The following is a 27,321-nucleotide window of genomic DNA, read 5'->3' as shown; positions in this document are numbered from 1 at the left end:
ATTTGTTCCTTACAAGTTAAGCACTTGTCTCAGACCTTGTCTATATACCAGGGCTTCAGCCGTCCGTGACCAGCAAATGGTGTGAACCCCAAATGCAGAAAAGGAAACTGTAGTTCACGTTGGTTTCAAGCAGGGGCAAGGTCCACTGATGCAAACTGCAGCTTTCCTTGGGTTTTACACCATTGCAGTTACACTCCTGCCTAAATAGTGACTGTTCATTGTTAGTATGGAGAGGCCGTGACTGAGATCAGGGACTCGTTTGTGCTAGAGGCTGGACCAACACACAATGAGAGACAGGCCCTGCCCTGAAAAACTTACACACTAAAAACAAGGCCGACAAAGAGTGGAAGGGGAAACCGAGGCACGGGGAGGTAAAGTGACTTGCCCAAGCTCTCACAGTAAGTCAGTGGCAGAATCAGGAACAAAACCCAGGTCTGAGCACTCCCAGTCCGGGGCCACGTTGTCATTAGTGATGCTCTCAAGCTCCTATGTTGCATTTCATTTGCCAGCTAGACAACCTGCTGCGAAGTTGATGTATATGACGGCTTCGGGCAGCAAATGATACACAAGTGAACCTCCGGCGATGCCCGGAAACTCCTTGCGCAGATTAGCCCAGCCAGGGGCCTGCCGGATGGTCGTTTTAATGCTGTGCTATGGTACTACTGTCAGGTCTTCTTTATCCATCATAAACGAGCAAAAAACGCAACAACCCCTGAAGCTCTTCCCCCTCGCCCCCTTTGCAGGTCACTTTTAAGTCTTCCTTTTCCATGTCTGGCCTTGCTGCTGCTCTTACCGTACATCGCTAATATACTGCAGTATCACTTGCTATTCTGTAGCCCCCAGCACCCTCCCTTTGATGTAGGTGGGTGTTACAGATGAGATTGTCCCTATGAATTCATTAGGCTAAAATCCTGTGTCTGGCTAACTTGAATTACAGACGGTCTAGGCCAGGGCTGGCCCTCCACATAACACAGGTTGACTTGATCTAGATTCCAGAATACAGTGAAACCACAGCTGAGCCAAAACAGATTTTTTGACTCTTTTCTCCCCCCCCCCCCCCGACTCCATTCTGGGTTTAATAAATGGTCGCGTGCAGTTTTCCAAACCAAAGTCGGTGAAAATTGTGCCAATGGCGAACACACGGGCTTAGCTGCATTTCTGCAAACAAAGCAGGGGTGACAGGAAGGCTCCCTTGCTCAAAGCGTTTGTGTCTCGCTGCATAGGAATGAAAGGAGCTGTGAAAAGCTTGGGAACGCTGGCACCTTCCACTCGGTCCCATCTGCCAGGTGCTGAGTCTACCCTCATTTCCATTGAACGCAAGGGGCACTGGTCCCAAAGCTATGCTGGCTGCCCTTCCCCCGTATCACAGCCACGCTGCTCCCTGAAATGGTGATTTAACATCAGCCCCTGTTCTAGTTTCTGGGGGTTTTGTTTCTTGGCACTGGCTAGAGTCTGGTGGAAGAAGAGAGGGTCCACTTTGCAATGCCTCCCTAGGAAGGAGAATAGAAATGGGTGGTGTGCGGCTGTTACGCCCTGTTACACCGGGCGCTGGGTGTGCTGAAGTAGCAGGTTGTGCCAGTCCCATCACTGGGAGTTCTGTGGAACTGAATGAAGCCGAGCTGAAACCGTCTGAACAGGGTTTTCAATATCTGAGAGACCAGCAATGTGGCCTAAACTGGAGGGTAGGGTCCTGGCATGGGACTTAGGAGACCTGGACTCTATTACCAGCTCTGGCCTCCTCTGTTTTGTCTTGTTAGATCGGAAGCTCTTTGGGGCAGGAACTGCCTCTCACTTTGTTTGTACAGCACCTAGCACCATGGGGCTTCTGTCAGCATCAGAGCCCATCTCCAGGCCCCCTGACGAGCACAGCTGGCCGGCAGTAGGCTGCCTGATTGGCTACCCCGCCTGATTGGTTGGAAGAGTCACAGACTGGCTCATAAGCCCAGCAGCAATCACTGAGTCCTGGGCTTGCTCGTTCCCAATCCTGCTCCTGCTTTAGACTCGGCCCTGCCATGCCACACTCCAGGTAGCCCGGTCCTGATCCTGTGCTCTGAGTGCGGGGCTGGTGCCTGGCCTCTGACTCCGGCTGAGTCCTGACTACCAGTCAAGGCCACCCACATCTCGGTCACTGACAGCCTAGACCTTGGCTGGGTATCTCATAAGAACGGCCGTACTGGGTCAGACCAAGGGTCCATCCAGCCCAGAATCCAGTCAACTGACAGTGGCCAATGCCAGGTGCCCCAGAGGGAGTGGACCTAACAGGCAATGATCAAGTGATCTCTCTCCTGTCATCCATCTCCATCCTCTGACAAACAGAGGCTAGGGACACCATTCCTTACCCATCCTGGCTAATAGCCATTAATGGACTTAACCTCCATGAATTTATCCAGTTCTCTTTTAAACGCTGTTATAGTCCTAGCCTTCACAACCTCCTCAGGCAAGGAGTTCCACAAGTTGACTGTGCGCTGCATGAAGAACAACTTCCTTTTATTTGTTTTAAACCTGCTGCCTATTAATTTCATTTGGTGACCCCTAGTTCTTGTATTATGGGAATAAGTAAATAACTTTTCCTTATCCACTTTCTCCACATCACTCATGATTTTATATACCTCTATCAGATCCCCCCTTAGTCTCCTCATCTCAGTTGGTGCTACTGTAATAGCACAGTGGGGATTATAAAGCTGTATTCTTTGCCTCCTTGGTGCCTGCAGTCACATGCCCTCAGCAAGCTGCAAACACACAAGCGCACAGAACGACCACTCTGGAGAACTCCTAGGGGCCAGCGCTGACTCGCAACAGTGGATCCAAAATTGCCGCTTCCCAATAGATATCAAATCCTCCCCGGGCTCTGATTCTCCCTTTGCCTGCATGGGTGCAAATCTGAAGCAACTCCCGTGGTGGTCAATGAGTGTGAAAGAAGCAGGAGCCCCGCTCCACGATCGGGGTGGGGGGGGGGGGGGGAATAGGTTTGGGATAACTCAAACTCTCAGTATGGCTAGTTCTGGTTTATCTGTAAACTGACCCAGGTGCTGGTCGAGAAAGGGACAGGGGGAAAGTAGAAGCAGCGTCACTTGCCCATGGTCGTGAGACCAGACTGAGATCCGAGACCAGATGTGCAGTCAATGGATCAGTGGCCACAGGGCTAACTAAGAGCCTCTAGGGATGGCCCCATGAAAAGCCCGCTCTAGCAGCATCAGGCCTGGGGATAAAAGGCCCTGGGAAGAACAAAGGGGCACTTAAAATGCCTCCCTAGGATGGATAATAGAACTGTGCTAGGGGCAGCCTTTATCCCCTATTAGACAGGATGGTGGGTCTTTTGAAGTAGCTGCCAGAACCTGGTGGTCACGAAGTTCTGACCTTCGCCTCTCAGCAGGGAGGATGGGATGCTGAAGGGCAGCCACCCCTGGGGAGAAACACAGCAGCAAACCGCTTCCCAGCACGCACTAACGCTGCCATTGGTACCCTTTTATACTACAGGGAATTGCTGGATTGCATGAAGGGGGACGTAGCAAACCTCAGGCACAGGCTAGAGAATTAGCGAACGGATCCCATGTCGTTTACAATCTCCTCCACCGTCTGCTGAGCTGCCCATCAATTTCCCATCCTTGTTACTTAACTTTCGGTCCCAACAGGTTGAGACATGACAACTTGTGCTTCCATCCTGATGCCAAAGGCAGCATTTCAAGGCCTAAGTGTCTGGGAGGGAAGCCCCACACGTCTCCCAGTGTGGGTTAGCCACCTCTGGTTACAAAGGGAGAGCTTGTCTGCTCGCAGACTGACTCTGAGTCTATAGCATCACTTTAGCAGGTCCCAAAGCCGCTTCCTTTGAGAGTGTAGAAAATCGCTTCAAACCGTCCATGGCCCCTTGGACTGATCAGAGCTTCCCGGGTGAAAGAGAGGAGGAAACCAGCACCGTTAAAAACTGTTTTATCATAACAGTAGCAAGGGAAAGGTAGCCGGGGGGGGGGATTCTGTCCATGTAATTCAAAGCCCCCCTGCTTGACTGACTCTGAATCGCCCCCTCAGAAAGAGAAGGAATACAGCAGCTTAAGCGGTTATCGCTTTAAAATGCAGCACACGCTGTTTGGGATAATGGTGCATAACACGCTGATTGTTTATTCATGGAGTTGTTACCATGAAAAGCTGTTGACCCCCAGTCGCCATTATGCGGGCACCGCGCTGGCCACTCATTCATCTGCATGGAAACCATGTAATACAAAGCTGTGTATCTGTTCAGGCAAAGCAAGCCAGCACAATGGATTGGAGGAGGGAAGCTGAAAGTCTAATGGGGCGGGGCAGGGGTTCACTTTTGGAATGCTCTGCTGAACAGGGTACTTAGCACTGTCACCGCATTTCACAGCAACAGCTTCTTTCACTCTCCTGAAAGATTGTATTTGACTTATTACGGGCCCATTAACCAACTCTCTGCTAAATAGCCTTCAGGGTCCCGATGAGGTCATCTAAATTCTCTCTCTCCATACACACACACTCCTTTATGCCTGCTTCTACCTGCCCGTGCAAAAGGCAAACTCTCCCGTTTGTGAAGAGCAAGCTATGTACTCTGGGAGAAGACCCCTATGGGCTGCAATAGGGCACCAGGTCCTATAGAAATTCGGGGGGAGGCTGTAGAAAGCCACAAACATAAACCGAGGTTTTGTGTATTGTCTGGTTTTTAAAGCATCCTGTAGGCTTCTATAGCAGGGGTGGAATTCTCTATGAAATTCTGTAGGAGGGTCCCCAAAACACAAAAGCCCTATAGAAAAGTGTTTGCCTATTAAATTCTATAGGGCTCTTGCATCAAGGGACATGGAGGGTTCAGACCTTGGAGCCTGCTTTGTGAAGAGGCCGTCTCCTTTTGGCACAGAGCTCGGTACCCAGTGCCACCTGGCTGTTCCCTGGGCATCCTCATACCAAAGCACTAATTAGCTTCCCAGGGCAAGTCTCGGGTTCTTTCACTCTGAGGGCCTGGAAAACTTAATGCAATTAATTATTTATCTAGTTAATAAAGGAGGAGGAATCGGAAGGGATGGGCTGGGTTATTCGTACGGAGGACACCGGCGCATTGAAAAGACGCCTCTCTGGGCGAGCAGGCGCCAATTCTTTGTTGGCAGAGGGGACTTGAGCGAGGATGGGAAACCCTCCAGCGGCGGAGGGGCCTTTCTCCACAGAGGAATGCATGCTTTGATCCTTTCTAGTGTCTCCTTTGCAGTCCGGAGGGCAGAGCGGGGAGGAGAGACCTTTTCTATTCCACCTTGGCTAGCGCCGGGTAAGTAATACAGCCTGGCGCTTGCAGAGCCAGCCCCATGCACAGTCATTCCCATGGCACGCACACCTCCTGGGCAAAGTCACCCGGGCTCGTCCTCCGCTGCCTCCCCTGCTGTTGAACTCGGCTAGAAAAGCCGCTCATGACTCCGGCAGCTGTTTCTGCTTTTGAGTCTAATGGGAACTTTATGGACTGGGATTTCTCGTGATTTATTTATTTATTCTCCCACCAATGGTAAACAGCAGCACAGTTGAGATCCAGCACTTGCCATTCACACAGCACGACCCGAGCACTTGGCTGTGGGCGGCGTGCCAAGACCTGGAGTCTAACCGAAGAGATGCTGAGGTTTGCTGAATCATTGCACCCTGCTGGGGCCATGGCGTGGTCCTTGGGGGCCTGGAGCAGAGAATGAGCGTAATTAGGAAGGATTCCTGTTGGGTTTTTCCACCTCCTAGATACGGTCACCTTGAGAGGACATTAGAATTGAGAGCGATCACTGCAAGAAAGAGCAATGGTCTGGAAGAACCTGTAGTATGTCTCATGGCTTGTGAATCCCTTATTCACCCTGGGGAGCAGTTCTTTATACTGGGGCACGGAGCTGCTTGGGAGGGTTTGCAATCCGGCCCTTTGACGTTTTAGTTCGATTGATAACCAAAAAGGGGATCCTGGACAGAAGACACCTTTGGAGTTGTTTTTTTTTTTCAGCTATGACCGGTATCTAAAAAAATGAACCGAACCCACAGCATGCACCCGAGCAGCAAATGTCCCACCAGACAGAACAATTGACTCAGCCAAGGCAGTGTGTACACAGCAGCAGAAGTGGGGACATTACAATACCTAGCTGTCATCAGAAGAGCTCAAAGCGCTTCACAGAGATCAGCATCATTATCCCCATTTTACAGATGGGGAAAACTGAGGCACAGAGTGGGGCAGTGACTTCCCCACGGTCACCCAGCAGGCCAGAGCCAGGAACAGAACCCAGGTTTCTCGCGTCCCCAGCCAATGTTCTAGCCACTGGGCTATACTGCCAGGCAAGGCTTTCCAAAGAGGAGAAAATCCCCACGCATGAGCTGTACCTGCTTCTGTCCCCACTCTGGACAGGTGGGAAGCTCAAGTTGGATTCAGCAGCACAACCTTGCGTGAAGGCATCGCTTTGGGGTGAAAGGCTTTTTTAAGATGAAATCTAAGTTCAGGCAACCTCCCGCCCTTCCCCAGCCCCAACCAGAACCCTTCCAAACTGCTAAAACCGAGCACTTTGTCCCGGAGCAGAGCATGCCAGTGTTGAGAGAAAACATGCAAGTGGGTCGACGTCACTGCTTGGCAAAGGACAATAAAAGTATTCAGTGTGCGATGAAGTCCTGCTACGGCGAGTAGGGGGGAAAGGCTGGACTCAAGAGACCGCAGCTCCGGGATACCGTCGGTGAGTGAAAGACAAACCCAGCTTCTCGGTACTTCGCATTCCAACCCGGGGCAAGAGAGGAAAGGCTTGCATCTTCTTTTCCAACAAAAGCTCCATTCCAGGCAGGTTTTTCCCCTCCGTTCTCCATCTAGTATTCAGGAAAATTGACTCAGCTGCAAGCTTAGACTCTCTTAAAGCTCAGGGAGTGAGTGTGTATTTAACCCTTATTATGGGTAGCAGGCGAAGGGCAGGACTGTGCAAAAACTTTGACTGGCTTGTATTGTGTCGTGATGCACTGTCCTTCTGGCTGCGTTGGTGGCTGAGCCGGGGGAGAGGAACATTTGCTTTTATTGGTAGGAAACCAGTGGCAAAAAAAATATTGTCAGGCAATGGGATTTCAATGGAGCGGTTAAGGTGGCTCTGAGATCTCGAGCAAGTTATGTGAGAGGCTTCCTAGAATAAATAACAGGACGTGCTGTCTAACCTTTCATTGAGTCTCCCAAATGTGCGGCAGGCTCGGAATTCAGGGGGTTGTCTGAAGTTAGCCGGAGTATGATTTCTTAATTCACAGTCGGTGGTGGTTTTAATTCCGAAAGGAGGATAAAAATCAGCACGTAAGAGGCACCCGGTAGCATAGAGAGGGAAAAGAGCTAGCTGCCTTTTTCTAAATAAAAGCTTTTCTTCCCTGCACTGCCGGAGCTTTCGTTGTCTGTCACTCCCTGCCTTGACTGTTACCTCTTCTGGGTTTCTTCTCCCACATACGTATGGGTTGGGTGTCCAGCTATTAATGAGAAATGTGGCTTGACCACGTATGATATTTCCCCCCTGTTTGGCCAAGGCCAGGTAGGATCGACAGTAAAACCCTGCTTCTCTTTACTGTCCTGTTTTTTATTGTGTGCGGATGAAACGCATTGTCTCCATTTTAAACAAATCCATCAGCGCAGTCAAACTCGCCCAGCCTGAATGGGATGTGGCAGGGACGCCTGACAAGTTCCGAGTTCCATTCGGCATCCCGTGTTATTTATCCCTGCCTGGGGATCTGCCTTGTTTTTCTTCAAGGTCTGGGCTGTGATACTTTACAACTCTTGGACAAGGAAGCTTGTGTTACAACCTTGTAAATTCATATTGGCTTGAATCTCCTGCTCTCTTAAATCTCCACTTACAGGATCATTGTCCCTAGGACTGGGGGCTACCTAGGAAGCCAGGAACTTTGACTTTTAGTTATTTTTCTAAGTCTTAGTTCTCATCAACCTTCCTCACTCGTAGCTGGCATTTTAGCTCATTGCTTTGTTATACAGCTGGGAATCTGTGAAATTCTGACCAGCCAACAAGTTTCTGGTTTTATACTCTTCACAGAGTATTTATTGGGACAGAAAGACAATTTGGGATGGTGAGGGGAGGGGAGGAAAAGAGATGGGAGCTAATTTATTTTAACCAGAAATAAATTAGCGAGTGAGAACTTGCTTGGCATAATTCAGAACCAAAAAAACCAGCAGTTTCTGGATAGAACTCAGAACTGTTGGATTTCAGGTCTGATGGGTGAAACATGACTCTTTTGGGTTGCTAGTCCCCGGCGGTTCCAGAAAGCAGGGCCAGAACGACTTGCAAACAGGGATCTTTGTTTCCACTGGCATTTAGTTAGAAATACGCAAGTGTGCAAGTTGTCGTGAGGAGTGAATTTCCTTTGACATACAGGGGAAGGGGGAAGGATTGTTTTACAAAACTCAAACTTCTTTTGCAAAACCTGACACTTAATAAACAATTCTAGGGGTTTTGTCCCAAACATCAGGGGGCTCTCACAGGCCCAGGTCAAATCTCTCTCTAGTGGGCAGAGGTTCAAAGGAGGCTGAGAGTTATGCATCCAGCTAATTCCCGTTGAATTTAGGCATAGAATTTAGGCATGCTTCAAAAATCCCAGACTCAGCCAGCAATGCAACAGGGGGCTAGTGGCTATAATGCAAATACAGACTTGGGTCTGTATGGTCCCACAGAAGGGACTGATGCCTATGCCCCTGGCCCCGATTCTGTAGTGCTTACTCACATGAGTAAGGGTTGCAAGATAAGGCCCATAAAGATCCTTATTTTCTCCTATCTGGATCTAATAAAAAGTCCCTATTCCCTGTGCCTTTCCTCAGGCAAAAAGAACGGAGAGAATGGGTCCAGGCAGGCGTCCACCAGGGCTGGATTTGGCCCCCTGGAGCCGAAGGGGCTGGAAAATGCAGCAGGAGCGTTTGTCATGTGTGAGCGATGGCTTGTTTCTCACACCCCATTTAAGCAGATTTATTTTAGACCTGGGACGTGATCCGCAGTTGCCAAGGTTCATGGTCTGAGAAGCGGTTTGTGGCGCTTTCTCCCGCCCTGAGGTTTTATAAACATCAATGGGTCTGAGTGTGGGTGTCTCAGGGGCTAAGCACTTAGCCAGCCTGACATCTGATCGCGAGCCAGCCACATTTGTAAAGTAGCTTTGATGCACATACTCTGCTGGCAACGCTTCCCCGGATGACCTCCTAGAGATGGAAAGACATGGCCCAGAAAGCCGGCCCTTGCCCGGCATGGCCTGGTGGCACGCAGGAATGGAAACCGGCCTGTAATGGTATTGCTCAGCGCCAACTTACCGTATGTCTGCTGCTGCTGAGTGCGCTGTGTCTGAAGGCTAAGAGAGAAAGGAAACCCACCCTTCCACCTATTCTCAGGATCGCTGATTCCCAGCGTGTGGGGGAATGTGGCCTATAGGTAGGAGACTGGAAGGCTGGTGCAGTGGTTTGGGGGCTAGCTGCAGACCTGGGTTCATGTCCCAGCTCTGCCACAGACTTTCTGAGTGACCTTGGACTAGTCACTTAGACCAGGGGCAGGCAAACTTTTTTTGGCCTGAGGACTGCATCAGGTTTCAGAAATTGTATGGAGGGCCGGTTAGGGGAGGGGGTCGTGGCCCGGCCTCCACCCCCTATCTGCCCCCCCCCCGGGACTCCTGCCCCATCCAACCTCCCCTGTTCCCTGACGGCCCCCCTGGGATCCCTGCCCCATCCACCACTGCCCCCTCCGGCCCATCCAACCCACCCCCCTCATTCCTGACTGCCCCCCCGGGACCCCTGCCCCCATTCAAACCCCCTGTTCCCTTCCCTCTGACCGCCCCGACCCCTAGCCACACCCCCACCCCCTGACCACCACCCCAAACTCCCCTGCCCTCTATCCCTAACCCCCCCTGCTCTGTGCCCCCTTACCGCGCTGCCTGGAGCACCGGTGGCTGGCGGCGCTACAGCCACGCTGCCCGGCTGGAGCTGGGCCACGCTGCCACCGCCACGCAGCACAGAGACCGGGTCAGGCCGGGCTCTGCAGCTGCGCCGCCCCAGGAGCTCACAGCCCCACTGCCCAGAGCATTGCGCCGGCGGCGGAGCGAGCTGAGGCTGCGGGGGAGGGGGAACAGCAGGGGAGGGGCCAGAGGTAGCCTCCCGGGCCAGGAGCTCAGGGGCCAGGCAGGAGGGTCCCATGGGCTGGATGTGGCCCCCGGGCTGTAGTTTGCCCACCTCTGACTTAGACTCTTGTGCCTCAGTTCCTCATGTGCAATATGGGGCTGATAGCACTGCCCTGCCCCAGGGGGCACATTGCGAGTGGGATCTCTGACATGTCCTCAGAGGAACATGGCTGTTTCTGTGTCCCAGATCCAACTAGTGCAGTGTACTACAGCGCTACCATTCGTGAACCATTCCCAGGGGCTGTTGCCAGCTCCAGGGGGCAGAGTAAAGGTTGTGTTTGCGGGGGAGTCATGTACCATAATTTGTTTTCAGGGGGGGTTGAGTGGAGCTGAACTCAACTTCGTGGCAGCACTAGCCAACCTTAGCTCTGCATTCACAAAGTTTTGGGGCAGTTAAAAGGAGCTAGAATAGAAAGGTTGCACCATCGTTGGTTTTCATGTTACCAGAAATCCAAGGAGACGTCCCCTTCCCCAGAATAGATGCTGAGAAATGCTCTGTTTTTATTCCAAAAGGGGCCTCTATATCTAAACTTAAGCTATGGGTGTACGTTGCATCTCCTGGCCTGCTCGGCGTGTGTTTTCCATCCCTTGCACCCATTGCCGTGAATTAATGTAACTGCAAATCCAAACTGAGGGCCAAACCTGACCTGCCTGTACTAGGCTAGTGTCCGAATCGCCATGCATTGCACCCAGGTTGGGATGGACTCACCCCTGGAGCCGGTGATTCGGTTCCTGTGTCTTACAGCCCATGCTGTCTTGCGAGTGCAGATTGTCACATCTCACAGAGCGGTTTAGAGAGGCAGACTCTTCTTCCTGTTTATTGAAACAAGCCTCTGTCATTGGGGCAGAGAGGGCCTTGTTGATTTTATTACTTCTCGTCTTCGGGGTTTAGAAGAGGAACGCTTGTTTTTATGAAACATTGTTTTATGGGAATTTGTTTAAAAGGGGGGAAAATCCCATTTTAAGGGATTGCAGCTGTAAAAATACAGTTTCTGCTCTATAAAAAAAAAGAGAACAAAACGCTGAGTCAGCTAGTTTATTTGTTTTCCTTACCTGGTACGACCCATGCACCTCTGCCTCTAGCCTCGTCCATTTCTCTCCTCTCTCTTCCCCCTCCCTCTCCATTTGTCTTTTATTTTCACAGTCCACTTTATTCACATGCATTTCTTTGGGGTTTTGTTTGTTGGGACGCTTCTGAGTTTGTGACCAGCCACTCTAAAATCTGGGGCCTGGGATTATTTTTCAGGCCTTGTAAATTGCAGGGAGACAGGGCCACATTTTTGCTAAAGTCCAGGGCTACATTTAACAGCTCAGCTCCCATTTAGGCACCAAAGTAAGAGCCAGATTTTCCCCTCACCCAGTGTTCTGAGCTCTTCTGACAATCCAACCGCTTATTTTGATGCCTAAATAGAAGCAGGGCCCATCTGGAAATTCCAGACATAGCTTAATTTTCTTATTCCCTTGAGCACCACCATCAATTGCAGGGCTTCCCTTTCCCTTCTCGGTCTCCAAGGCTATGTCCTGGTTATATCTTACAGCTGTGATTTTGTAACCAGTTAGAGGCACAGCCATTTGGTTCCTTCTAAATAACACCATCCAGTTTGCCTCCACACGGCAGCTTTTCTGCAGTCACAGCTGCATTTGTGCATCTGCAGCTATCGCGCTGCATTAGCAGGGGTGCATGCTGGGTAGCTATCCCACAGTGCCTCAGTAAGAAATAAATGCACCTGGAGGATGCATGCTCAGAGCAGCACTATTAGTATGTGGAGCGATGCATTCTGGGATGTCCTGCCATACAGAGAACTGGGAACAAGGGGGAATGGCTAACACAGGCAAAGTTGGGGGAGCATCTCTCTGCAACCAGTTCAGCAAAGGATAACCCTGTCAGCCGTTTGATACGGTTCCGCATGAGGAATTATTGGTTAAATTGAATAAGATGGGGATCAATGGGAAAATCCAGAGGTGGATAAGGAACTGGTTAAAGGGGAGACTGCAGAGGGTAGTACTGAAAGGTGAACTGTCAGATTGGAGGGAGGTCACCAGTGGGGTTCCTCAAGGTTCGGTTCTGGGTCCGATTTTATTTAATCTATTCGTTACTGACCTCGGAACCGAATGTAGGAGTGGGCTGATAAAGTTTGCGGATGACACAAAGTTGGGAGGCATTGCCAACTCGGAGAAGGATCGGGATATTCTGCAGGGAGACTTGGATGACCTTGTAAATTGGAGTATTAGTAATAGGATGAGATTTAATAGTGAGAAGTGTAAGGTGATGCATTTAGGGATGACTAATAAGAATTTCAGTTATAAGCTAGGGACGCATAGGTTAGAAGTGACTGAGGAGGAGAAGGACCTCGGAGTCCTGGTTGATCGCAGGATGACTATGAGTCGGCAATGCGACGTGGCTGCGAAAAAAGCTAATGCGATCTTGGGATGCATAAGGCGAGGTATTTCTAGTAGGGACAGGGAGGTGCTGCTTCCGTTATACAAGGCGCTGGTGAGACCTCACTTGGAGTACTGTGTGCAGTTCTGGTCTCCTATGTTTAAAAAGGACGAACTGAAACTGGAACGGGTACAGAGAAGGGCAACTAGGATGATCCGAGGAATGGAAAACCTTTCCTATGAAAGGAGACTCGAGGAGCTTGGTTTGTTTAGCCTAACCAAAAGAAGGCTGAGGGGGGATATGATTGCTCTCTTCAAATATATCAAAGGGATAAATACCAGGGAGGGGGAGGAATTGTTTCAGCTCAGTGCTAATGTGGACACGAGAACGAATGGATATAAACTGGCCGTGGGGAAATTTAGGCTTGAAATTAGACGAAGGTTTCTAACCGTCAGAGGGGTGAAATTTTGGAACAGCCTTCCGAGGGAAACGGTGGGGGCGAAAGACCTCTCTGGCTTCAAGATTAGGCTAGATAAGTTTATGAAGGGAATGGTTTGACGGGATTACATGATTCTAATCAATTAGGCAATAACGGCCATCGCTGGTAAAATGAGGGTCTGGCTAGAGATTCTTGCCTGTATGCTCGGGGTTCTGCTGATCGCCATATTTGGGGTCGGGAAGGAATTTTCCTCCAGGGTGGATTGGCAGTGGCCCTGGAGGTTTTTCGCCTTCCTCCGCAGCATAGGGCAGGGGTCACAAGCTGGAAGATTCTCTGCGACTTGAAGTCTTTAGATCACGATCTGGAGACTTCAACAGCAGAGCTAAGGGAAAGTGGGGGGGTCAGCTTTTGTGGCCTGCATCATGCGGGGGGTCAGACTAGATGACCATATTGGTCCCTTCTGACCTTAAAGTCTATGAGTCTATGAGTCTATGAGTCTAAGGCTCTGTCCTGAGCAGCCCCTGTTAAATGCCACAGTGAATGAGTGTTTGTCATGGGATGGACGCACACAGACGGTGTCTGGAGCTGACCATGCCACGTGGTTCGCGCCACAGCTTTTAGCCACCGAGTCGGAGTGTGGGTCGAGAGACGTTCCTGCACTGACTGTCCAGGACATTTCCCAAAAGTAGTAGCTGATCCCTGGTTTAGAAACGCGCCCTGGAGTCCATGTGGGGACAGAGCTCACGTCAGCGGGAGATGCCCATGTGACCTGGGGCCAGGATTAATGGGCAGTAGCAGCCTGGCGTTCTGATCCTAGGGGCTTAAAACGGCAGGTGTTCCGGCAGCAGGAGTCGTGTTCAACCCATTAAGCAAGCAGCCGTGTTTCCTGGCATTTCCGGGGAGAACCTGGTACAGTTACAGCGTAACCCTGCCCTGTCTGCAGCCCGTACCGGGTGTGCTAAGGGCAGCAAACGAGCTCCTTCTGGCTGTTCTGTACCTACCTAGCTCTGGAATGCCTGAGCACTGCAGATGCTGGTCAGGTTTTGCCCTGAAGCACGAGATTTGACTCTCCTTATTAGTCCATTGGCAGAGCTACAAATGGCCATCAAATCATCCAGTCGTGTTTTTATTCAGCCCAGCAGCCTCTCGCGGCAGCCAGCAGCCTAGGTTGCTGATGCTCAGCAAAACAGTTGTGGTAGATACACAAACCCATTGAATTTGTGTGGGTCGAGATGGGCTCACACAAAATCTCAGAGCCAGACACCTTTGAAGAGCAGGAGAGTTTGGATCCCAGCCCCTTCGTGTGGATAAGGGCCTGGAGTGGCACTTGGGAGACAAGGTTTCTGATCTTGACTCCGCTAGTGACTTGTTGGGTGGCCTTGGGCAAGTCCCATCACCCTCCCATGGTGTGCTTGATTTGCTCATTAAGTTCTTCAGGGCAGGGCTTGTCTCTCACTCAGGGTCTGTACAGCGCCTAGCAGAACGAGGCCCTGATCTCAGCTGGTGCCTCTGTGCGCTGCTATAACGCACACTGTCATGATGATGCCCTGTAATAACCCAGCTTCACTTAATACCTGCAGATAGAAGCCATCACCATAAGAACAGCCAGGTTGGGTCAGACCAAAGGTCCCTCTAGCCCAGTATCCTTCTGACAGGGGCCAGTTCCAGATGCTTCAGAGGGAATGAAGAGAACAGGGCAATTTTGAGTGATCCATGCCCTGTCGTCCACTCCCAGCTTCCGGCCGTCAGAGGTTCAGGGACACCCAGAGCCTGGGGTTGCATCCCTGACCATCCTGGCTAATAGCTATTGATGGACCCATCCTCCATGAATTCATCTAATTCTTTTTTTAACCCAGGTAGACTTTTGGCCTTCACAACATCCCCCGGCAATGAGTGTGTTTTGGGAAGAAATACTTTTGTTTGTTTGTTTTTTGTTTGTTTGAAACCTGCCTATTAATTGCAGTGGGTGACCCCGGTTCTTGTGTTATGGGGTAAATAACACTTCACTCTCCCCACCCCGTTCATGATTTTATAGACCTTTTTCACCCCGTTACTAACCAGTTCTTGTTCAGTTGATTGATGCAGGGTTAATGTGGCATTAGGTGTACAACCATTATCATTTGCACATAGCACTCAAAGGCCATTTCTGTTACTAGCTGAAGACAATAAGGGCCAGATGCAGAAATACTCACAGGCTATTCAACATGTTCTTGTTGTGTGCATCTCAAGGTCTGGGGTGACACAGGTGATGCATGTATAATGTGATTCCCTGCCAGGGTCGACAGTAGCAGGGATTGTATCTGGGACCTTTGCATCTAAACCCAGCTATTGCCTGTGCTAAAGCCAGTAGCAGACTCATAAACCTCACTATAGCCCAGCCCCTTGAGGGAGACAGAGCACCACGCTGTGTAAGTGTGGGTTACACAGGCACCTATATGAGCAGGCACACCTGGAGTGGCAGGCGTGCAAGGGAGGGTTCACAGGTATAAAAATGAATGCATGCTCTACACAATCTGGCTTGAAAAGCATCTCGTCTGTACATTGCTGCAGGGGCAAAGGGTATTAATCATCCAATGTATTTAAGGGCGACCCCCTTAAAGTCTCATTAAAGGAAACCAGAACGAATGCAGTATGTGAAAGGGTGCAGCACCTCATGCAGCTCACTGATCAGCTTCCATCGTGCAGCGGGAGCCAGGGGAAATGCCTCGTCACAGCCTTGCTGCTGCGTTGTCAGGTGGAGAACAGCTTTCCCTGTCCCCCTTTCTGGGACGATCACTGGAACGCTACCTGCGCATCGGTACCTTGTGGCCTTTGGTTGAGCGAGGCAGCTTCCAGCAGCGAGGAGCCTGGGACTGGAGAGGAACGTGTTATGGCACAGGCAACGGGGGACAGACTGTCATCAATAAAATAACTCGGCAGCTGCCACTGCCTACTTCCCCCTCCTGAGTCGAAACACATGTGGGTTATTTATCAGTTTCATAAATGAATCCCTGGGAGTAGGGGCTGATGTCAGGCCATGGGGCTCCGGGAGAGGAGGCCCGTGGCTGCCCAGCCACGTGGGTTTGGATGACATCTGCCTTGTTCACTGTTCCAGTAGCAGGAACCAAGCCCTCTGTGTGTTGGGGCGGAGGGCGGGGTGGAACTAAAAAATCAGGGGGAGGGGGCTAATAGAGCTTTGTATAAATCACTGCAATTAATGTAATGTTGGCCTTGGAAAAAAACACACTCTCCCCATTCCCTTAAACACCCCTAAATTGACCCTGTCACGATGTTTAGCCATTAGGTCAGACCGGCTTTAAAATGCCTTTGTCTGACAGCAGGTGCCCTAGAAGCACTAAATATTATGAGCAGAGCTCTCAGCCGGTGTAAACCAGGGTCGCGCCGTTGAGTTCAGCAGAGCTGAGAAACTGGCCCTGGATCGTCGTCATCGGCACCCCTAGCCCTTAACTTTTATATCGCAGTATAAAAGTCAGCCAGAACGGAGGCCCCACTACGCTGGAAGCTACACAAATCTGTCTGAACGGAAGCGCCTGCCACCCAGAATCCCTCTCTGCTTCTGATTTGTCCACCAGTGACGCTACGTGGTTAGTGTTTTGTAAGTAGTTGGCTGGAGGCTGTTCATGCCTGTTTTCTGCACAGCTGATTTAGGCCTGCAGCCAGCGGAGCCTGGGCAATTGACCAACCGCCTGTATTGTGATGCACAAAGAACTGTGCAGCCAATGGGCAGCCATGTTGGCTCACGGTGCTTCATTTAGAACACACGCCGGCTTGACGGACAGTAAAGGGGTGTCTGGACAGAGCGGTCTGGTTCACCTGTCTCTGAGGGCTGTTTATTCACCCTGGAGAGCAAATGTTAGCTCTATGCCGTCTGCCAGGAGGCTAGCTCGCCCATCCAGTGCGCTCGGTGCCCTTGGCAATGGGTTAGCATACAGTGAAAGACGAACAAATTAAAGCGTTTTAAGGCATTGGAAGAGGCCGCGTAAAAACCTACGTCTCCGAGCTACAAAGACCGTAAACTGCTGTGCGGTCATTCTTATGTAATGTTCACATTGCAGTCGTGGCTAAAGTCCCTCTCCAAGATCGGGCCCCAATGTGCTAGGTGCTGCTCACGCATACAGGAAGGGTTGGCCTCCAGGCAGAGTTGCACAGTTTGACTAACGGTGCAATTTTAATCCAATGTAGTGCAAAAGGCTGTGTGGACACTCTTATTTCGGTTTAAACCAGGCCCGTTTGGTTTCCTGTCATTCAATTGGGAATCGGTTTAACCTCACCTGAAACAACCCCACTCTTAAACTGAACCAAGTGTGTCTATATGGGGGCTTGTATCTGTTTGACTAACTTGGTTTAAAACTAATTTAAGATTAAACAGGTGCAAATTTCTCATGCAGATGAAGACCAAGTCAGCAAGGTTTGTCGCAGAGCTGGGAATAGAACCCAGGAGTCCTGGTGCCCAGGGTCTTGCCCTAAATACTAGGCTCACTGCCTAATAACCTACAGCAACGTTTCAGTCAGCCGCTGCTAGAAAACATCCCCTTTCTCATCAGGCTGGGCTCTGCAGCATCGTACACCAAACGGGTGAGATTATGCACAGTAAACTGCAGAAGCAGCCCTATTTCAGCTATTGTCTTTCAGATCTCAGAACTAGCCAGTGATCTCTGCCCTGTCAATCCTGCCTGTAATAGACTCAGAACCGTAGCTTCAGGCTGTGTTTCGGCCCCACTGTGGCAGCCAGAGCTCTTAGGGTGGAAATTTTGCCTGCAGGGAAGATGGGACAAGTCTGGAAGGCTCACGTCTTTCCTTTTCAAGCCCACTTACCCCTCCTACTTAAGGGAATAAAAACGTATGGTGGGAGGGTTTACAGGATCTATTTAAAATGCATCTGTTTCCAATACTCAGTGCAAAAACCAAACCAAAACAAAACGTCCCCAAGAAAGGAATCTCGGAGCTGCGAGCTTGTTTTCAGACACGGCTGTCATCGGAAACATGCAACATCCTTCAAGCCTCCGAGCTGACAGCAATTCACCACGATCCAGCCAAAGAGATCTGTTTTCAACCGGCTGTTTTGTTTTGCTTTTGATGCAGGTTTGGCAAAGCCCACTGTCTGCTTCATCCTCCTGGCTTCTGCAAGGGGGTGTCCTGGAAGAGAAGAGCTAAACTCCCTGCCCCCCCTTCCCCCAAGTGGTGCTAATGATGCTCTCTGCCTTGTGTTCGAGAGCTCTCACGCTGCAGGAACGTGAAACGCGTGGTCCTGGCAAACTCACTTGTACCCATTTGCCTTTGGCATCGAACCTCCCCCGCCCCCCCATGCCTCCCCAATGCAGCAGCAAGTGAAAGGCCAGGCAGCTGTAAAGGCCCTTTTTGGAAAACACTTTGAGTTGGAGCTTTCCCAGGGTATTTTAATGCACAGAGGGGAACGGGGGTTAAAGCAGCCCAGAGAGGAAATTGAGATTTAAAAGGTCCAGACACTGGCTTTCAGGCACCAGGCTGCCCCTTGGCATCTACCAACAGGTTAGATTCTGACCGAGCAAGACCATGAGGTGATAGTGAGCAGATCATAGAGGGTGTAAGTCTGAACACTGGGAAAGGGGAAGCCTAGGTAATGACAAGCTGCCATGGCATGGTGCATGCTGCCAGCGGGTTACGGTTGCACATGGCGCCTGTGTTAACACTGGAGGAGCTCTGCAGTGATCATGGGAAGTACAGGAGGTGGATCTGTGCATGTCTAAAACTGGACATCTGCCACTTGCTCAGCAAAGGGCTGACTGTGCTGGTCAGCAATAAAGGAATTGGTGTAGCTGTGGTGTCTGCATGGCCAAGGGAGAGAAGTGCAGAGAGCATGGACAATCCTCATCAGCAACCAGCCCACGCTATGCACATATCAAGCAGTTGCTATTAAGTGTATTATGGTAGCATCTGCAACCCCCAGTCAAGATCAAGGCCCCATTGTGCCAGACGCTGTAGCGAGAGACAGTCCTTGCCCTGAAGTTCTTACAATCTTAAACTAACAAAGCAAAGGTTATACCCATTTTACAGCTGGGGAACTGAGGCATAGAGCGCTTAAGTGACTTGTCCAGAGTCACCCGGAACATCAGTGACGCAGCTGGGAATAGACCCCACGTTTTCATAGTCCCACTCCCGTGTGCTACCCCTGGGCCATGCTGCCTCCTGTGGTCTCTTGTTGCGTTGTTGCCATGAGAGGGTGGCATCAAAGGGACAGGGTTCCCGGTTCACCCCAGTGTGGGGATAACTGCCGGGGCATCAGCGGGATGGGAAATAGCCTATGAACATGCTGCTCCTTCCTCTGCGAAACTCAGTGATGGCAGCTCCCTCTGTGCGCCATCCTGCCCTGGATTGGATTTCACCTGGGCTGCAGAGCCAGTGCCGGGAAGAGAGGATCTCTGATTGGAGAGTGGCCTGGGAAAGGTTTACTTCCCCACAAAGCTGGGGGCTATTCACCCGCCCAACAGAGAACCCCTCCTGGGGATCGTCCCGAGCCCCTCACGGTTGAGAAGTGCGGGCGCGTTCCCCATTGTGACCCTGCCTGCCCCAGCAAAGTAGGGGAGGATCGTGGCCAGGCTGAGCAGAGGGGGAGATGGGCCGGGGCATTCATCCAAGCTCCTCTCAGCTCATCGTGGAGAAAAGAGCTACAGCCTGGCTAAAGACCAGCCTTTAACCTCTGGCCGCTAAATCCTGCTCCCCTGAAATCAGCCTGGGTTTTGTCATCGACTTCCCTGGGAGCAGAGGGCCCCCCAGCCTCGCAGTGTGTATAGGATACCAATGAGGGCTGCCCCTCCAACAAACCTAGGCTGGGTCACACCGATATACCCCCGGGGGAATGTGTCTGACAGAGGTCAACTCAGTCACCAGCTGCTTTGCTAGAAGGGCAGTGGGGGAGGTAAAGGTGTAATTAGGAGTCTGCAGGGTCTAGCCTGGGTCAGATTGTAAATTTCCCAGGGCAGGGACCTCACATTTAATCTCTCTGCACAGCACCTTGAAATAATCAGTAAAAACCTCTTGCAAGCCAGTTGATCCAGAGCCACGGAGGTGTAGCTGTTCTCCCCGGAAAGGGCTCTCAAAAGCAGGACTGATTTAGGGGGTATTTTATGTAACTTTGCCTTTTCTTGCCTTTATGCACTGCACAAAGTCACGTGCAAGGACTGACACAACCTAGGAATATTTGCAACAATCTCTGAGCGTGTCTCCTCCTGCATGCACCACGCCACCGGTTGTATTAAACCCTGAGCCTGTGAGTATTTAGCCTCTTGTTATTACCAAAGGGATGTTCCCTGACAGGTTACTCTAAACTGAAGGCTGCTCATGTGCAGACATCCAGAGAATGGGTGTTTGCCAGGAGCTAGAGATTAGACTCTGGACTGACCAGTAATGCATCTGCAGTTCAGGATATTGGTGTTAAAGCTGCAACAACGGGCTCTGCAAAGAACAGTGAGTGATTCCCCGGCACCCATACAGAGCTCCCCAACCGCAGATCTCCGTGTCCTGCTCCAGGGAGGGTCGGGATAATTCGTGTGATTTCACAGGCAGGGCAGAGTGAGGAACCAAGCGGAGAAGTGATGTCCCCGGGAGCTGAAGGTGGGTGGCAGAGCTGGCTGAGACTAGAAGCCGCTGCACAGTACAAATTCCCTTCTGTGGAATGGCTAAGGGACTTTTTCTGCTTCGGGGCAGGGGAACAAAGCGGGGACTCAACAGGTGGGTGCAAATGGGGATTTTATATGTGGGCATCTGGCAGGCGTGACTGGACTCGGCCTGCGGCATCCTGAATGCAGTTCGCTGCTCCCCTCTCCCCATCGCTGAAAGGCCAGGCCCAACTGGGTGATGTGAACTCAGCGAGCAAGTGGCTCAGCTTACGTGGGGCCGGAAAGGAGCAGAGCAGATGGGAGTGTTGGAGCCTGACCCAGAAAACTCATTCTTCTTGCCTGTTTTGTAAGTGCAATAACAAGAGCTGTCAGCTTCCGAGTGCTTCTCGACTGCTCGGCCTCTTAGCTTCCAGGCGGGGGTGACGTATGCACCTGCCCCATTCAGCTACCTGCTCTGGGTGCCCGTCTAGGGGCTGGTAGCAGAGATCGGTGTTTGGCTTAAGATAAAGCAGCAGGTCTGAGCCTTCTGCGTTTTTAATTCCCTGCTCTATTTGGTACTGACCCATTGAAATGCAATAATCCTAGTAGCAACTTCAGGCAGCGCCTTGCGTTTGTCTCTGGCATGGGTGCTTGTACTTTGGGTGTGTGCCCGGGGTTCAGCTCAAGGACTGCAGGGGAAAAATGCACATGACACCGGCCAAAGCCCAGAACTCTTTGCAGCTGGGAGCTCATTACTGTGCGATGTTCTGGTTTAAGCAAAAGCTGTGGAGCTTTGGGAAGAATGTGGAGTCTAAAGCCAGGCAAGGCTGCGGTGCGTGGGGAGATGAGAAGCAGCCTCTGCTCCGCAAGGCGGTACACAGGGGTCCAGAAACAGGCTGTGACGCTTGCCATCTGGCTTGCTTGTGCCCTGTGGGAGTGGGCAAAGGGCTGCAGGAGGCTGGAGAGGAGGCTCCGAGGCCCTAAGACTTGACGCACACCAGCTTCATGCTGATACAACTCCATTGAGCTTGGCAGAGTGACTCTTCAGTAGGGTTTGTTACATGTGTTACGGTAACCCCCCAAATGAGCGCGGGGCTCGGCTCTGTACAGGCGCGCTGGGAGAGACAGCCCCTGCCCTGGAGCGTTCACAGATAGACAGGCAGTGGGAGGGGGACTAGGCAGCAACTTGAATAGAGCCCAGGTCTCCTGACTGCCTGGCCTGTGCCCCATCCAGCCAATCACACAGCCTCCCCTAAGCTTAGTCCTGAATCCGGCCCCGGCGTCATGAACAGCAAAACCAAAGGGATTTCCAACCTCTTCCCATAGCCCAGAGGGAGCAGCTAGACTGGGCTGGTCCCAAGGAAACATGCCTGCTCCGCTCTCTAGCACCTAAGTCATCACCCGTATGGTCACTCCCAGAGAGTCAGGAAGATAGAGATGGAATTAGAGCTGCTAGTGCGAGGTCCCGTCCAAGCCGCCTCCCAGAGGCCATAGCAGGAAACTTTCCTTCAACGTATTTTCTAGCGGCTACTCCTGTCTAGTTTTAAACACCCCAACTACTGGGCTTCAGCCCCTTCCCTTGAGAGATTCCTCCACTGTCTTAGAGATCATGCATGTAAGAAGTTCTTCAGATGTTTGACCTATTTGCATCCCATCACTCTTGGTGGCATCTCGTTTGACTGTGTTAAATATTCCCTCTCCCTCCCACCCTGGTGTGTATGCCTGCTAATTATATGTAGATGAGTTATCATGGTTCCAGCCCACTTAGCTACACCTGTGTAGCTCTTTCATTCTCTCTTCCTGGATCCTCTTGCCATTTGTGTTGCCCTTCTCTGAGCTCTCTCTAGTTTGTCGACATCTTTCTAGTAACAAAGGTGCCCCAAACTGAATGCAATGGCCCACGTTCCCCTGCATAGCTTCATTGGCCTCACGTGAGGATCTGGCCCCATATTCCAGGTGTGGTCACTACAGTACTGTAGACAGAGCATGGCCCTGTGATGTGACACTCACACACGCAACCTAAGATCTCGTCTGCTGCTAAGTTGTTTTGCAAGCTCACGTCCACAGTTACGCCTGGTTTTTGGTGCTTTTCATTGGCTGCACTGGGTCTGGAGTTCATCCAAGCAAGGGGGAATATTATCGTGGTGTTAATGTTGGATTTGCAGGATGTGTTTTCTTTTGCACTATATCAGCTGGTTCTGGCGATAGTTATGACATCACAAAGTGACAATTATGAGATCACATGAGAAAAAAGTAGATAATCATAATGCATCATCCTTGAATCATGTGTCATCTCTAGCTCACAAGGGGCTTCGCGTAGGAAGGGAAGGGTCATTATTCGAATTGGTCAATAATTGTACAAATTTCAGCCAAAAATTGTTGTGAAAATTTCTTGCAAAAAGATTTAGCGTTTTTTTTTGTTGTTGTTTTTTTTTACCAGCTTCTAGAGTGTTTGTCCAGCTTCAATAGTTTCCCTGGTTTTACAGATGGGGAAACTGAGGCATAGAAAGAGGAAATAACTCACCTACAGTCTCACAAAGAGATTCCCAGACTTGGCCACTATTCCTCACTTCTTCCCTTCATTGAACAACTCCGTGAGAAAGATCCTATTTTCACATCAGTAGCATTGGTAATAAAAAAGGAGGGGGTGAAAGATGCTGAAAAGCTATGACCTGCAAGCAGAGGTTTTCCTAATAGAATGTTTCCCATGGGACACGAGCAGCGCTTTGAGGATCGGCCAGCTTCTGAGCTCTCCTTTGAAACTTCTAACCTCAGGGTTAGAGGCCACAAAATAATTTTTTCCTTTTGAGTCCAGCCTTGGAGCTTTTCCAGGAAATCTCTCTCCAGTGTTGTTTAATAGTTTCCTAGATTACAGCCTCATGACATAGGTCACCTTGTTCATGCTGCCTCTCGTTTGCACTTAGGCACTTCCATAGGAGCTCAAGAGACTGGAAATAACCCTGGAGCTCTGCCTTTCTCCCTAGTTCTCCACTCAGAAGGGACATTTAGATGCCTGCTAGGTTTCCCTTTCGTGGCTCTGTCCTTGGATGGTTGAGGGTGGAGACGCCTATCTCACGTTCTCTGGAAACCTTTTGTTAAGCGTGTGGGAGGTTTGTTACCGGCCTGCGAACGGAAGTCTGATTTCCCAGCTCTAGTCTCTGACATTCATGGCTTATCTTTGGCCTGGTCTACACTACAGAGTTCAGGTCGATGCAGGGCAGCTTACATCGACCCAACCATGGAAGTCTCTACACTAACATTTTGCTCCTGCCAACATAACTTGCCCGCTACGCTGACTTAATAACTCCACCTCCACAAGAGGCATAGAGTCAATGTCAAAGTAGTTAGGTCGACGCGGTGTCAGTGTAGACACGGTGTTGCTGACATTGACTGATGCTACCTTTCAGAAGCCATCCCCCAATGCCCCGCACTGACAGTACAGTCAGTGCAAGCGCTCCGGGTGGGGACGTGCACCAGCCGACACAAGGAGGAAAGAGTCTAGACATGCACAAGCGATGTGATTACTGCGGCAGCTGTATGCCGACGTAAGTTAGGTCATCTTCATTTTGTAGCGTAGACCCGGCCTCCGTTTTTCATTTGCTTTCCCGGGAGGAAATCTTTGAACTTGCTTTGTGGGCGTGAGCAGCCAGTCCCAAGTGCTCAGCTGATATGCGCGTTCTGTCTGCCTCTCCGGTTCTCAGTTAACCAAGGACAAGGCGCTGAGCACGCTCCGCTCCCACTGATTTGCAGGAAGCGTTTGGTGTTCTCACAGGGTCAGGCAACACCCTGAGCAGAGGCCCCCTAGATGGGGGAGAAGGTGCTGGGGAACCCCTTCCTACCCAGCATCCCTGTGAAGGATGGGTGCATTCATAAGGGCAAGCAACAGGGACCAGTTAGCACTGCCGCTGTGCTTCCCAATCCAGAGGAGGCCAGTCTGGGTGAGGTGGGAGCCAGAGACAATGCCTGTGCAATTCCCTTTGCTCAGCATGCTCCACCCCAGCACTATTCAGGGGTGACAAATCCCTCCCTCCACCCCCTCCTGGAGTGCCAGAAATGCCCCACCCCCAGGACATACAGGACACTGATTGGGCCTTAAGGAAGACACTCTGTGAAACTGCCCGGGTGTTTGTTGTTTTCATGACCTGACTCTAGGGAGATGCCTCAGCAGGGGTGTGCCTGCCAGGCTCTGAGCTGCTCAGATCTACCCACAGTCCTGGGCCATTCTTAAAACACCTGAATTGCAAAGTTTGGGCACAGATTCCCATGGGGACTCGGGTCCAGTGATGCTTTTCAGGCCCGATTAGCAGCATGGCCTCTGAGCGTAGCTCTTTCTGCCGCCTGGGAACAATAGTGTCTGCATCGCTGGGATCTTTCATAGGAAGAACCCCAGGCATGTTAGTTAATTAAACCTCACAGCCCCCCAGCCAAGTAGGTCAGCCTTACTGGCCCAGGGGAAACAGAGGCATGGAGAAGGAAAGTGACTTATCCCATGTCACACAGTGAGTTAGTAGCAAGATCAGAAATAAAACCCAGGTCTCCTGCCTGCAAAGTTTGTCCATTAAGCGCTAGACCCCGCCAGCTGCTAAGAAAGCAGCCCATCCGACTGAGGCATTAGCCCCATGCAGAATGAGCCAGGCATCGAATTTTCACCTTGCTCATTGTCTATGGGGTACGGAAGAGCAAATCCTCTCCCTCGTGGGCCCCAGTAAGTTGAACCACCTGCTGCACTTGTGAGCTCCACAGCCCCAGAACGTCTCACTCGGGTCTCGCCCGCGCTTTGCGAGGAGCCATTTCCTCCCCTCGGGACAGGAGAAGGCTGTATGGAAACATGGACGCCAGAGCAAACCCTTTACCTCAGCGCGTCGGCACGCCAGCTCCGCTCCCCACCTAGCTGCCCGTCTCGTGGAATGACAGGAGCACTGTTCTGCAGGTCGAGCTAATAAAACGAGACTTCACCGACATTCCTGGGGGCAGCAGGCAAGTGCCGCAAGGCTCGGGGTCTTCATTAAAGACCTTTGATGGCTTTGCCTAGAGTTTGCAGCGTCAGAAACTGCCCCGTCCTGGGTTTCGCTCTTTTCTTTTCTCTTTTTTTTCTTTCTTTCTTTCAATTTTGTTGTATTTGGTTTTGTTTTTTCAGGCCGCCGCTTTCTGCTGCCGTTTCAGTGGCAATGATTCAGGAAATGCCGATCAAATCCAGCTGAGGAGCTGCTCGGCTCGTTCTTTTCTTAGGAACAGAAAGGCCAAGCACTTAATTCTTATTAATAGCCACCACGGTTCAGTTATTACGAGGATCAGCTCTTTGGCGTTGTGTGTTATTTAAGCTTCTGAAAATAAATGTTCGTTCGTGCAAATCAATCTGTTTGCAGCTCTCTGTTTGGGGCTGGCCTGGCACGGAAAGTGTTGCTAGAGGAAAGATGTATTCATGGAGGGTATTTATTTTATATAAACAGGCACTCAAGTTGGAGTCTGGTGTTCCAGAGCATCGTAACCCTCGGTGCTTTTACAGTCCAAGGTTCTCATAAGGACTTGGCCAAACAAACTCCTGTTGTTTCAAAAGCACCACCGCGGAAAGCTACTAGCGCTGGCAGACCTCGGAGTGGGAATTGGTTTCTGACATTTAATTTTTCAGGCTGCTGGCTGCCAAAAGCTACAGGCGTTTGTGAACCCACTGTCCAGTCTGAGAGCAAACCGAGCTCTGTGCCTCTAAGGTTTCAATCACAGAGTGAGGCCCGGACTTGGAACCTGACATCTTTTTCGAGAGCCAAATCCTAAGCACACACGTTTTTTGTTAGAGGAAATCCTGTTCGGTCGAGAGATGTGACAACAACTCTCACCTCAGAGGGTTTTTTTCCTGGAAGTTCATAACACGGGTATAATTTACCTGAGATGAACATTCACTTGGGTAACTTTTGAAACTATATATTAGGTACCTTATTAGTATTTATTAGTTACATTACCATGGCAGCCAGATGTCCCAGCCAAGCTCAAGGCCCCATTGTCCAAGGCGCTGAGCATTTCAGGGTTTATCTACAATGAGGAGTTATTCTGCAACCACAATAACTATTCCTGATTAACTCCATGTGTGGAGGCTCTTGTTCCACTTGGAAGTGGGTTACGCTGATTCAGAATATAAGGCACTTTTATTCTGGAAGAAGACCGTCCACCCATGGAGGTAACTAGGAATAGTTAGTCCATTTTAAATCCACACTTTACCTTAATCCAGATTAATTTTCATGTGTACACATGCCCTAAGCAAAAGTCACAAAGGGCTTAGAATTAGTATACCCATTTGACAGGCTGCAGAACTGAGGCCCAGTATAACTGAAGGATTTCTTCAAGGTCACACGGTGGCTCTGTGGCAGACCCGGGAATTTAATCTAGATCATCTGAGACCCAGTCCGGTGTGCTCCCCACAAAAACAGCCTTCCTCTCTATACTCATTAGCTTTCCCAGTGAAATCTGTATTACTGCATTTTTAACAGGCATTTTCCAGAATATCCCAATCTATTGCTAGATGGAGTCAATTGTTTTGTAACTTAACCCACAGATGGTAATGGCTCCTTCACCATCAAATGTGTAGTCAGCGATTGGTATTGTAGGATCTGATACACGGCGTCTCTGCTCTGGTACCCTGGCTCCAATCTGGCCCAGGTCCCTTCAGTTGTGACTCTCTAAGAGCAGTTTGAAGACCCGTGTGTGAAACGACTCTGGCACGAGGGAGATGCAGTGCAGGGGAGAGGGTGCTGTAATGTGCTGTCACGTGACAACAGTCATTTTAAGGACATGCTCAGCCT

The 27,321-nt window shown here is 50.7% G+C and overlaps 1 protein-coding gene across 6 annotated transcripts in view; it reads left to right on the top strand.

The window, feature by feature from the left end:
• Positions 1 to 27,321, top strand: part of COL8A2 (collagen type VIII alpha 2 chain) — a 143,683-nt gene that overhangs the window by 87,443 nt on the left and 28,919 nt on the right. Inside the window, exon 1 of one of the 6 annotated variants that reach the window (XM_024202912.1) lies at positions 6,573 to 6,683. The exons of 4 other annotated variants lie outside the window; for them this stretch is intronic. The gene's annotated coding sequence lies outside the window, so the exon portion shown is untranslated. Of the gene's footprint in view, positions 1 to 6,572; positions 6,684 to 17,368; positions 17,529 to 27,321 lie in introns of those variants that run through there. One more of the 6 variants, XM_024202917.2, reaches the window with a different exon arrangement.

Source organism: Terrapene carolina, unplaced genomic scaffold (assembly GCF_002925995.2).
Source record: "Terrapene carolina triunguis isolate 2854851 unplaced genomic scaffold, T_m_triunguis-2.0 Scaffold236, whole genome shotgun sequence".
Taxonomy (NCBI): Eukaryota; Metazoa; Chordata; order Testudines; family Emydidae; genus Terrapene; species Terrapene triunguis.
This window is presented reverse-complemented; position numbering and strand designations above follow the sequence as displayed.